Source organism: Terrapene carolina, unplaced genomic scaffold (genome assembly GCF_002925995.2).
Source record: "Terrapene carolina triunguis isolate 2854851 unplaced genomic scaffold, T_m_triunguis-2.0 Scaffold27612, whole genome shotgun sequence".
In the NCBI taxonomy this organism is placed as follows: domain Eukaryota; kingdom Metazoa; phylum Chordata; order Testudines; family Emydidae; genus Terrapene; species Terrapene triunguis.
In genome coordinates, this window is record NW_020691963.1 from 34,859 (window position 1) to 46,273 (window position 11,415).

Genomic DNA, 11,415 nt, shown 5'->3' on the forward strand with positions numbered 1-11,415 from the left:
CTAGGGGCTGTATGGGGGCAGGGGGTAGGGAAGGGTGTAGTCAGGAGGTAGGTCTGGGCGATGTGAGAAAAGGAGATTCCAGTGACTGCCACGCCAGCTACCCCCTTCCTGCACCCTGAACTTCCCTGTCCCTGCACCCTGAGATACACTCCTGCCCACACAGCCCCTAGCTACCCCCTCCCTGCACCCTGAGCTACCCCCTGTCTGCACAAAGCTCCTAGTTACCCCCTCCCTACACCCTGAGCTACCCCCTGCCAGCACCCTCAGTTATTCTGAGACTTTTTGAGCTGAGCCCCCTCTTGAGTTATCATTTCTGGTTGTGCCCCCCTCCCCCCCTCCCAGGCAGGTGGGGTGGCTGGCTGAGGAGAGTGCTCTCCCCCCAATATAGAAGTCAGACTATGCCTATGAAGAAATGAATTTTCAGGTGCTAAGTAGCCCCTGGAATCACTTTTCTGATATTCACAGCAGTCGATGACCCCTTTAGGAGGGGTCTCCAGGCCAGGGGTGGGCTCGGCCGGGTCTCCGGCGTTACATACCCCATGCTGCCTGCCAGCGTTGAGGACCCAGCTGTCTGCAGAGCTCAGAAGTTCACAAATAAAGCCACTCAGGATGAAATGCTGCGGCTGAGTGAGAGCTGTTAGCGTGAGTCCCAGACGGAGCACAGCCGGGTGACCTGGCCCTGAGTTCTCACTCCTCTGCTGACGTTTTATGGTCTGGGAAGAAAACCTGTCTCCCAAACCCAGGCCAATGGAATCAGACCCCCTGCCAGAAAATCACCGATGCCTGCACCTCCCTCTCTGAGTCCCCCCCATGTCACGTCGCTATCGCCTTGCCCAGCCCAGCCTAGGCTGGGATATGGCAGGCAGCAAACTCACCCTGAGAACAGAGAGAGGATTCTCTGTGAGGTCTGGATTCTGGCACGCTGTGGAATGTCTGAGAGCCACGACTGCTCACCTGGGAACCCGGGAGTGTTATTAACATATCCCAGGAACCCCCATGGAGCAGCCTCCCTGCCTGGCCTCCAGGGAACTGAGCACGGCCTTCCAGACAGAAAAACATCTCCAGCCCCAAATAACCCCTGAGCATCCCTCCCCAGCTCCCTGTGTTTGCAGACGCAGGGGAGCAGGGCGAGTTAATGGTCCCACCGGCTCTGCCCATGCTGTGGGTCAGGACTTGCTGCTGCTGGGAGTCTGTCCCTCCAGGAGTGTGGAGCTCAGGGAGGAGGAGAATGAGCCTCCCACAGAGGACAGCCCAAAGCCATGCAAAGAGCAGAGATGGGCCTGGCCACACCCCACGCGCTGACTGCCCCAAACTCAGGGAAAGCTCTGACCTGGTTCCAGACTGGCCAGCACGGGCCCAGTCAGACAACTCCCCGACAGGCAGAGGGAGAGAGCCCGCCCCGTTACTCTGTGATCCCCATGAGACACACCCAGCTGGGATCCCAGGCTGGGCTAGGCAGCATCTGGGGCCAGTTTCACCCACAGCCCATAGAGGTGGCTCCCGGGGGCCAGTCTGAGAGGTGGCAATGTCGGATCATGCGGGTGGCCCAGGAGTGCTGGTGTGGTGAATCCTCAGGCAGGGAGACTAAGACCCGGGATCAGGGACACAGGATGGGGGAGAATCATAGAAGTGCAGGGCTGGAAGGGACCTTAAGAGGTCATCCAGCCCAGCCCCCTGCGCTGAGGCAGGGCCATGTAATCCCAGACCAGGGGTTTGTCCAACTTGTGTTTAAACACGTCTAGTGATGGAGACCCCACGACCTCCCTTGGGAGCCTGTTCCAGAGCTTAACTCCCCTGAGAGTTAGATTTTTCCTAACATCAGACCTACATCTCCCTTGCTGCAGATTAAACCTGTTACTTCTTGTCCTGCCTCCAGGGGATGTGCAGAACAATTGATCCCTGCCCTCTTTATAAGAGCCCATAGCACAGGTGAAGACTGTTCTCAGTCTTCTCTCAAGGCTACAGTTGTTTTAACCTTTACACAGGTTTTCTAAACCTTTCATCATTGGTGTTGCTCTGCTCTGGACTCGTTCAAACTGTCCACATCCTTCCTGAATTGTGGTTCCCAGAACTGGCCCCAGAACTCCAGCTGGGGCCTCACCAGCACTGAGCAGAGCAGGACAGTTACCTCCTGCTTCCTACGTAGAGCACCCTATTGACACACCTCAGAATCAGATCAGCCTTTTTTGCTGCTGCATCATATTGCTGATTCCTATTCCGTTTGTGATCCGCTCTAACCCCAGCAGCCGGTTCTAGTCTCCATCAGACGGGACACCTCCTGTGTCACAGCTGATCACCACCGCAGGCTCCACTGCTCCCCTGCCAGATTCAGGGACATGGGAAGAGAACAGAACCCAGCTTCCAAAGGGAGGGGCCCCAGCAATTTCGGTAATGGCCTCAGAATGCTGCCAGGATTACGCTGCCTCCTCCCTGCATGCAGTGAAACAGTCATTCAGATGGCCCCCGGTACAGAGCTCTCTGACCCCAGAGCCCTTCACTCACAGAACAGGCATGAGTCACGGAAAGACACAGGCCATGGAACAGGCATGGGCCACAAGTCATGGAACCAGCATGGGCCATGAGGAGCAGCTGTGAGAACAGAGTCACTCCTGAGAGTGGCTGAGGGAAGCACGTGCCCATTGTCTGCAGCCTCCCCAGCCTGCAAGTTTTACCTCCCTCAATACTAATCCCCATGGACCTCCCTGCTCAGTGGTGTCCTGGTGGACCCCAGTGTGATGGGTTGGATCACAGAAAACCCCTTGGAAACTGCCAACTGATGTGCTGAGACTACCCCTGAGCCTGTTTCCCCTGGCAGCTTAGGACTTCAGAGCCCTGCCTGGTTTCAGCCAGACTCGCTAGCCTGCTGCAAATCCAGACCCAGGTCTGAACCATGTCCCCTAACAGCTGCAGACTTAAATGAAAATGGCTTAAGAAGTGTTCTTGTCTCTAAAACTCAGATGCCCAGCTCCCAGTGGGTTTTCTGTGATCCAACCCATCACAGTGGAGTAGTCAAGCAGGATCTGTTCACAGCTGATTGCTTTGAGATACTGGTAGTGATTTTAAGTGAGTTTTGGGTGTGGTGGCTGGAGAAGAGACAAAGTGGTTACTAGTTCGTTATTTTCTGTTTGCTTATTTCGGGGAAGGAAATAGAGGCAGGAAAATCAGCAACATGAGTGAGAGAGAGGCTCAGAAAAAGGTAGAACTGCACAGGTTGCAAATGGCTGAGAAAGATAATGAACATAAAAGACTGATGCAATTAAAACAAATACAAATTAATGCAGAAACAGCCAGGGAAGAGGTTGTCCACAAGAGAGCTATGGAGGCAGAGGCAGACAGGGACAAAAGAGCCCTGGAGTTAAAAGACAGAGAAATACAGGCCCAGATTGTGGCTCAGAAGCATGAACTGGATGTTATGGGGTTGAAGGGACAAAACCCTCCAGCTGCTGGCTCCACTTCCTCAAAAATCCACAAATGGGAGCGACTATATCCACAGTATGATGAATCCAGTGATATTGCTGAATATTTCATCACTTTTGAGAGACTGTGCACCCTCCATGCCATCCCTAAAAACCAAAAGATGACCACATTGATAGCAAAATTGACTGGCAGAGCTCTGGACATATTCAATAAGATGCCTATTGATGATGTTTCAAACTATGGTAAATTTAAGGAACTGGTTTTGAAACAGTTTCAGATTACACCTGAAACCTACAGGGTTAAATTCAGGAATCTTAAGAGGGGATCTGGATTGAGTAATGTGGCTCATGTAAATAAAATGAGAGATTTGGTAGATAAGTGGGTGAGGGGGAAAGGCATTACAAGCTTTGAAGAAATGTGTGATTTGATTGCTCAGGAGCAGTTCCTGAATATGTGCAGTGATTATGTAAAACAGTATTTGTGGGACAAAAAGGTGGATGCAGTGCATGAATTAGCTCAGTTTGCAGAGTCTTATGAGCAACCACAAGCTGCAATTAAACATAAACCACTGGCAGAGGGGTACAGGGTTGGGGGAAAGCAGAATCACAGTTTTATCCCTGGGAAAAAGGAGGCTGGGCATTCACCTCCCCATTCCCCTGGTACTCATCCCAAATCTCCTGTACAAATTGAGGGGCCCAAGAGATGCTATAATTGTAAATCCACTGGGCACCTGAGGAATAATTGTCCTTGGCTGAGTGGAAACAGGCAGCAAGTAACACATGAAGCTGCTGCTTCTCAGAGCCCGGCTGCTGCCTCTTTCCACACAGGATTTGTAAAGCTTGCTTCTACACAACCAAGCAGTGAGCATATGCATGCTGTTAAACTGAATGGAAAAGTGCTTCTTGGATTGAGGGACACAGGGGCAGAAATTCTGTGGTCAGGAGGGACCTGATCCAGGAGAAGGATTTGTTGCCAGGGAAAATGGCAGAATTAGAACTGGTGGGAGGTTACAAAGTCCTTGCACCTTTAGCTAAGATACACATGGAAATTGGTCATTTGCAGGCTGAGCTGACTGTTGCAACAGTGGCACACAATTTTGCACCGCTTCTACTAGGGAATGATTTCTTTAATGTGGCAGAATCTGTCCGAGGGTTGGTTGGCAGCGAGAAGGAATCTTGTGCTAAAAGCCCCCAGGGGGGGGAATGAAGTCACATGGACTGCTGGGGGGATGGGAGGGAGTCTCTTAAATTCCTCTGTAGCAGTGAAAAATGCAGCTTTTGGGGCAGAGATGGTTGTAGCCAGTTCCTGTAGTCCTGGGGCTCAAGGGAAGTTCCAGAGGGAGGGGCTGGACGAAGCCAGCTCCTGTCCCGTAATCATTTCCCCGGGGGAGGGGAATGTACCACTTTGTAGCAGGGGGGCCACCCCAGCTGCTGACTGCCAGGAAGTTGCAGGTCAGCAGGGGACAGGGCCTGCCCTGGGGTGCACAGAGACATGTATCCTGAAGGTGGAAGTTGGGGTTCTGGTGACCGCTGTGGTCGGAACAGACCCCAAGGACTCTGTAGCTGGAAGCAAGCCCAACCTGAGTGAAAGAGGGGGGAATTTTGCTGGCCTGTAAAGGACCTGTCATAGCTGGCTGCTGTGAGCCCACAGCTGGACCAGGGTCGCCTTCCCTTTTGGGGGACACAGGAGTGTCTGACCCAGAGGGGAGTCCAGAGAGGGAAGTCCAGACGGAAGGTGAGGATGGGCTGGAGAGTCCACCCACCTTTTGTAGGGAGGAACTTTCCCAGGAGGAGGGTAAAAAGTCTGCATTTAAAATGCCAGACCCCTCTCCCATGGATCAGGTTTTAAGGGAAACTAGGGGTCAGATCTCCTGGAGGTGGGAGTCCGTCCAGGTAACCTGTTAGGAACAGAAAGTGGGGTGTCCAAAAGGATCTTACCAATCGAAAGCACTCCATTGAAAGATGTTCCTACTGTGCTTGCAAGAGATAAAACTGTCTCTTCAAGGCAGGAGGAAGAAAAACTTTGCCTTAGGGAAACTTCACAAGTGTGTGGGATCCAGCCGAGAGAAATTCCAGAGGGAGGGACTGAGGGCAGGTGTGGTTGCAGTACACCCTTTTCTTATCAAAGCCTCAAACACATGCCTGAATTGAAAGCCTTCTCCAAAGAGGCAGAAGAATCTGCATCAGGGCACCTATCAAGGCACACAAAGGAAGTGAAAAAGGTAATAGACACTAAACAAGCCAAATTGTGTGAACAAAGCCTGTCCACCATAAATTTGCTGTTAATCTTGTGTCTTTTGCTACTTCATCTATGGGTCAACAAAAAGGAGTTAATACTAGAGGTAAACCCTTTAAAGATGTGGAACATACCTGATTTGTGGAAGAAACTGTTGTACATGCTAGGGAGGGTGACAAGACATCCCCACAAGCATGTTACTTTTCAGTTTATACCTGTAAACAGGCTGGAAACTTGGCACAAGAGTAAAAGCATAACAGGCCCATGCTGCTGTGTACAAGGGGAAACTGAGGCACACCGCCTCATGGCGTTGGTGGCTAAATGCCAAGACACCTCTACTTTAACAGATATTGCTCTCCCTCTGAGACCACATCCTTCAACTCTCATGGGAGACTTTAATCACCCTGATACCTGCTGGGAGAGCAATACAGCGGTACACAGACAATCCAGGAAGTTTTTGGAAAGTGTAGGAGACGATTTCCTGGTGCAAGTGCTGGAGGAACTAACTAGGGGCAGAGCTCTTCTAGACCTGCTACTCACAAACCGGGAAGAATTAGTGGGGGAAGCAAAAGTGGATGGGAACCTGGGAGGCAGTGACCATGAGATGATCGAGTTCAGGATCCTGACACAAGGAAGAAAGAAGATCAGCAGAATATGGACCCTGGACTTCAGAAAAGCAGACTTTGACTCCCTCAGGGAATTGATGGGCAGGATCCCCTGGGAGAATAACATGAGGGGGAAAGGAGTCCAGGAGAGCTGTAGAAAGAATAGTAAATATGGCAGGCGACCAGCTTGGCTTAACAGTGAAATCCTTGCTGACCTTAAACGCAAAAAAGAAGCTTACAAGAAGTGGAAGATTGGACAAATGACCAGGGAGGAGTATAAAACTATCGCTCAGGCATGCAGGAGTGAAATCAGGAAGGCCAAATCACACTTGGAGTTGCAGCTAGCAAGAGATGTTAAGAGTAACAAGAAGGGTTTCCTCAGGTATGTTAGCAACAAGAAGAAAGTCAAGGGAAGTGTGGGCCCCTTACTGAATGAGGGAGGCAAACTAGTAACAGAAAATGTGGAAAAAGCTAATGTACTCAATGATTTTTTGCCTCTGTCTTCATGAACAAGGTCAGCTCCTAGACTGCTGCACTGGGCAGCACATTATAGGGAGAAGGTGACCAGCCCTCTGTGGAGAAAGAAGTGGTTCAGGACTATTTAGAAAAACTGGACGTGCACAAGTCCATGGGGCCGGATGCGCTGCATCCCAGGGTGCTAAAGGAGTTGGTGGATGTGATTGCAGAGCCATTGGCCATTATCTTTGAAAACTCATGGTGATCGGGGGAGGTCCCGGATGACTGGAAAAAGCTAATGTAGTGCCCATCTTTAAAAAAGGGAAGAAGGAGGATCCGGGGAACTACAGGACAGTCAGCCTCACCTCAGTGCCTGGAAAAATCATGGAGCAGGTCCTCAAGGAATCAATTCTGAAGCACTTAGAGGAGAGGAAAGTGATTAGGAACAGTCAGCATGGATTCACCAAGGGGAAGTCATGCCTGACTAACCTAATTGCCTTCTATGAGGAGATAACTGGGTCTGTGGATGAGGGGAAAGCAGTGGATGTGTTATTCCTTGACTTTAGCAAAGCTTTTGATACAGTCTCCCACAGTATTCTTGCCAGCAAGTTAAAGAAGTATGGGCTGGATGAATGGACTATAAGGTGGATAGAAAGCTGGCTAGATCGTCAGACTCAACTGGTAGTGATCAATGGCTCCATGTCTAGTTGGCAGCCAGTTTCAAGTGGAGTAGCCCAGGGGTCGGTCCTGGGGCCGGTTTTGTTCAATATCTTCATTAATGATCTGGAGTATGGCGTGGACTGCACTCTCAGCAAGTTTGCAGATGACACTCAACTGGGAGGAGTGGTAGATATGCTGGAGGGTAGGGACAGGATACAGAGGGACCTAGACAAATTAGAGGATTGGGCCAAAAAAAACCTGATGAGGTTCAAGAAGGACAAGTGCAGAGTCCTGCACTTAGGACGGAAGAATCCCATGCACTGCTACGGACTAGGGACCAAATGGCTAGGTAGCAGTTCTGCAGAAAAGGACCTAGGGGTCACAGTGGATGAGAAGCTGGATATGAGTCAACAGTGTGCCCTTGTTGCCAACGGCCTTTTGGGCTGTATAAGTAGGGGCATTGCCAGCAGATCGAGGAACGTGATCGTTCCCCTTTATTCGACATTGGTGAGGCCTCACCTGGAGTACTGTGTCCAGTTTTGGGCCCCACACTACAAGAAAGATGTGGAAAAATTGGAAAGAGTCCAGCGGAGGGCAATAAAAATGATTAGGGGGCTGGAGCACATGACTTATGAGGAAAGGCTGAGGGACCTGGGATTGTTTAGTCTGCAGAAGAGAAGAATGAGGGGGGATTTGATAGCTGCTTTCAACTATCTGAAGGGGGGTTCCAAAGAGGTTGGAGCTCGGCTGTTCTCAGTGGTACCAGATGACAGAACAAGGAGTAATGGTCTCAAGTTGCAGTGGGGGAGGTTTAGGTTAGATATTAGGAAACACTATTTCACTAGGAGGGTGGTGAAGCACTGGAATGCGTTACCTAGGGAGGTGGTGGAATCTCCTTCCTTAGAGGTTTTTAAGGCCCGGCTTGACAAAGCCCTGGCTGGGATGATTTAGTTGGGAATTGGTCCTGCTTTGAACAGGGGGTTGGACTAGATGACCTCCTGAGGTCCCTTCCAACCCTGATATTCTATGATTCTATGATTCTATGAACACAGACACTGAGATTAGCTCAACTCTGGGAAGGCTCAGTTAAAAGGGACTTGCCCCAGCACCCAAATGCACAGCTCCAATGGGACCTGAGCCCCAGACAATTCAGCCTTACACTCTATATAATTGTACACAGAATAAGTTCATATTGTTCACCCTCTTTCTTGAAGTAAAGAGAGAGATATACAGACTATTTGCTCCCCACCCCTAGATAACAATTACTTACACTGGGTTTATTAATAGTGATTTTATGAAGTACAAAAGGTAGGATTTAAGTGATCATAAGAGGCAACAGACAGAACAAAGTAAGTTACTAAGCAAAATAAAACAAACACACAAAGCAAAGCTTAACACACTAAGGCTTGGTCTACACTTACCCCCCAAGTTGAAGTAAGGTACGCAAATTCAGCTACGTGAATAACGTAGCTGAATTCGACATACCTTACTTCGAACTTACCGCGGTTCAGACGCGGTCCACACGCGGCAGGCAGGCTCCCCGTCGACTCCGCGGTACTCCTCTCGTTGAGCTGGAGTACCGCAGTCGACGGCGAGCACTTCCTGGTTCGATTTATCGCGTCCAGACCAGACGCGATAAATCGAACCCGGAACTTCGATCCCCAGCCGTCGAACTACCCGGTAAGTATAGACCAGCCCTAAGAAACTTGTTGCATGTTATATCTCACTCTCAAAGATGTTCCAATAAGCTTCTTTTACAGATTAGATTCATTTCTAGTCCAAGCCAAATCCTTCCCCCGTTCAGTCTCTGTTAGATCCAGCAGACATCTTGGGTGGTAAGATGGGGTATCCTCCCTTCTTATCCTGCTTCACACCCTTATATAGATTTGGCAAAAGCCTGGAATCGTGTGTCTCTTTGTTTAAACTTTCCCCCCGCCTTGTGAAAAAATATCAACTCCAAGATGGATTCCAGTATCAGGTGACACAGACACAGGCCTTCACAGCACCCTTCCTCTTGCACAGGCATCCCACAGACTTACAGGAAAACAAATCCTTTCACAGCCAATTGTTTCTTGCTTAAGAGTCATCAAGTTCCTGAATTACCATTAATGGCCCTCATATGCTTCATATTCTTAACTTTAAATATAAGCATGATACATGCACATAAATAGGATGAACACATTCGGTAGATTATAACTTTTCCAAAGATATCTTACAAGAAGTATTTCGCATAAAGCATATTCCAGTTATGTCATATTCATATTTAAAAGCATATTTTCATAAAGCATAAGGGGTGGCCCGCAACGCAGTGACTCACTGCCTCTTCTGTTCGGGGGCGCACTTTCCAAGAGAGAGTCAAACCTTCTCCCTGACCCCAAACCTGTGATGCTTCCTTCAGGGAAGCCTGGCTGGGTCACTTCTGGAACAAGTGCACTCAGGGAAACACAGAGGGCAGAACAGCCAGATTTGGGTGAAGAGAACATCTTGTGGACACCTCCCTGCCCAGCTGCACTTACCTTCCACTCACAGTCCCCTAGCTACCATGTAGCATCCATGTAGCAACTCCAGGTTTCCTGTCACGGTTAGACACCCACAGGGCAGCTGTGTTTGGGTCCCGCACAGAGGTCCCATATGCTTTTGAGTCTCAGCACCATTCAGGCCCTGCCTCTGACTTTGGGATTCTAGGCCCACTCTCAGGGTGCAGCTTCTGTTCTAGCACCTCACTCTGGGAACGGAGAGCTGTGTGCCAAGGCCCAGAGACTAGTTTTGGCCTGGCTCCCCAGATTCTCCAATTGCTTCAGCACACCCATCCCAGAACTCCCCTTTGGGCGCACTCTGTTTCCAGTTTCTCTCTATTGGGTCACAAGATTTTTAAAGCAAACAAACCCGGGCCTTGCAAAAGGGGTTGCTAAAACAATTCATCTACTTTAGACAGCACAAGCAATACCCAGATCCAGGTAAACACAATATGACACCTGCAAGCCATTCCCTGCCTCTGTGTCCTCACCACCCTGGAGCATTCTTTAGGATTTGGTCAGAGCCTTCCATGACATCCAGGGTCCACCTCCTGGAACTGATGGCTTCTCCTCCAGTTGGAGTCTGTCTCTCTGCTGCAGCCCTAAGCCCTAAACCAAAGATCTCTCTCTGCCACCTTTGTGCCTCTCTCCTGCCCCAGCTTCGTCTGACTCATCCAGTCTCTGTGTGTTTAAAGGGCTGGACCAACTCCCCTTCTCTCTGTTCCCTCTGGAGAAAATTGGTTTTACTCCTTTCTTCTGCCTGGGTGAGGTCTTCTTTAATGACCAATTTATTTATAGACTGATGCCTATGAGCACAAGGCATGTGAGTGAAGAGTACAGGAAAAGCCCAAAGGCATAAGGTTCGTACAAGCAAACATGAGTTTATAGGGTTTCCACGCATCTGGGTTTTACCCAGACAGTCCAGTTGTTGGCTTATGTGTCTGTGTGCCATTTAGGGTTCCCAGGTAACCAGTTTTCAACCAGAAAGTCAGGTCAAAAAGGGAAACTGGCAGTGTCCAGTTACTGCAGGGTGGGGGAGATGGCAGGTCATTAACTCATGCCACCCCTACTCATCGGGGGCTGCTTCCTACCAGCAGGCAGACTGTTTTTCAGGCTGCAGCAGCTCCTTTGCCAGCCCTGAAGCAGAGGTGGCACAGCTGGGGTGGAGAGGAAGCTGGAGACGATCTAGAGAGTGACGGGGAAGGCAGGAGAGGAGCGATCAACAGGAGTGTGACCTTGGGGGAAAGGGCGCAGAAGTGGGAGGAGTCTCGAGGTGAGATGTGCAGCAGGGGTGGGGATTGGAGGAAGGAGTCGGGCAGCATCTCAGGGGTCCAGTTGACAGAAATTGGAAAGGTGGCATCCCTATGAGTTAATGAATTGTACATAGATCGATTCTCCAGTTTGGCACACAGACACAGCACAATAAGGTCAGGAAAGGGCTTAATGTCACTTTCACTCTCCAGACAGTGATTCAGGGAAGAGGGATCAGCCCAATGTCACCAACCAGCTCTGCGTGGAACTCAGGG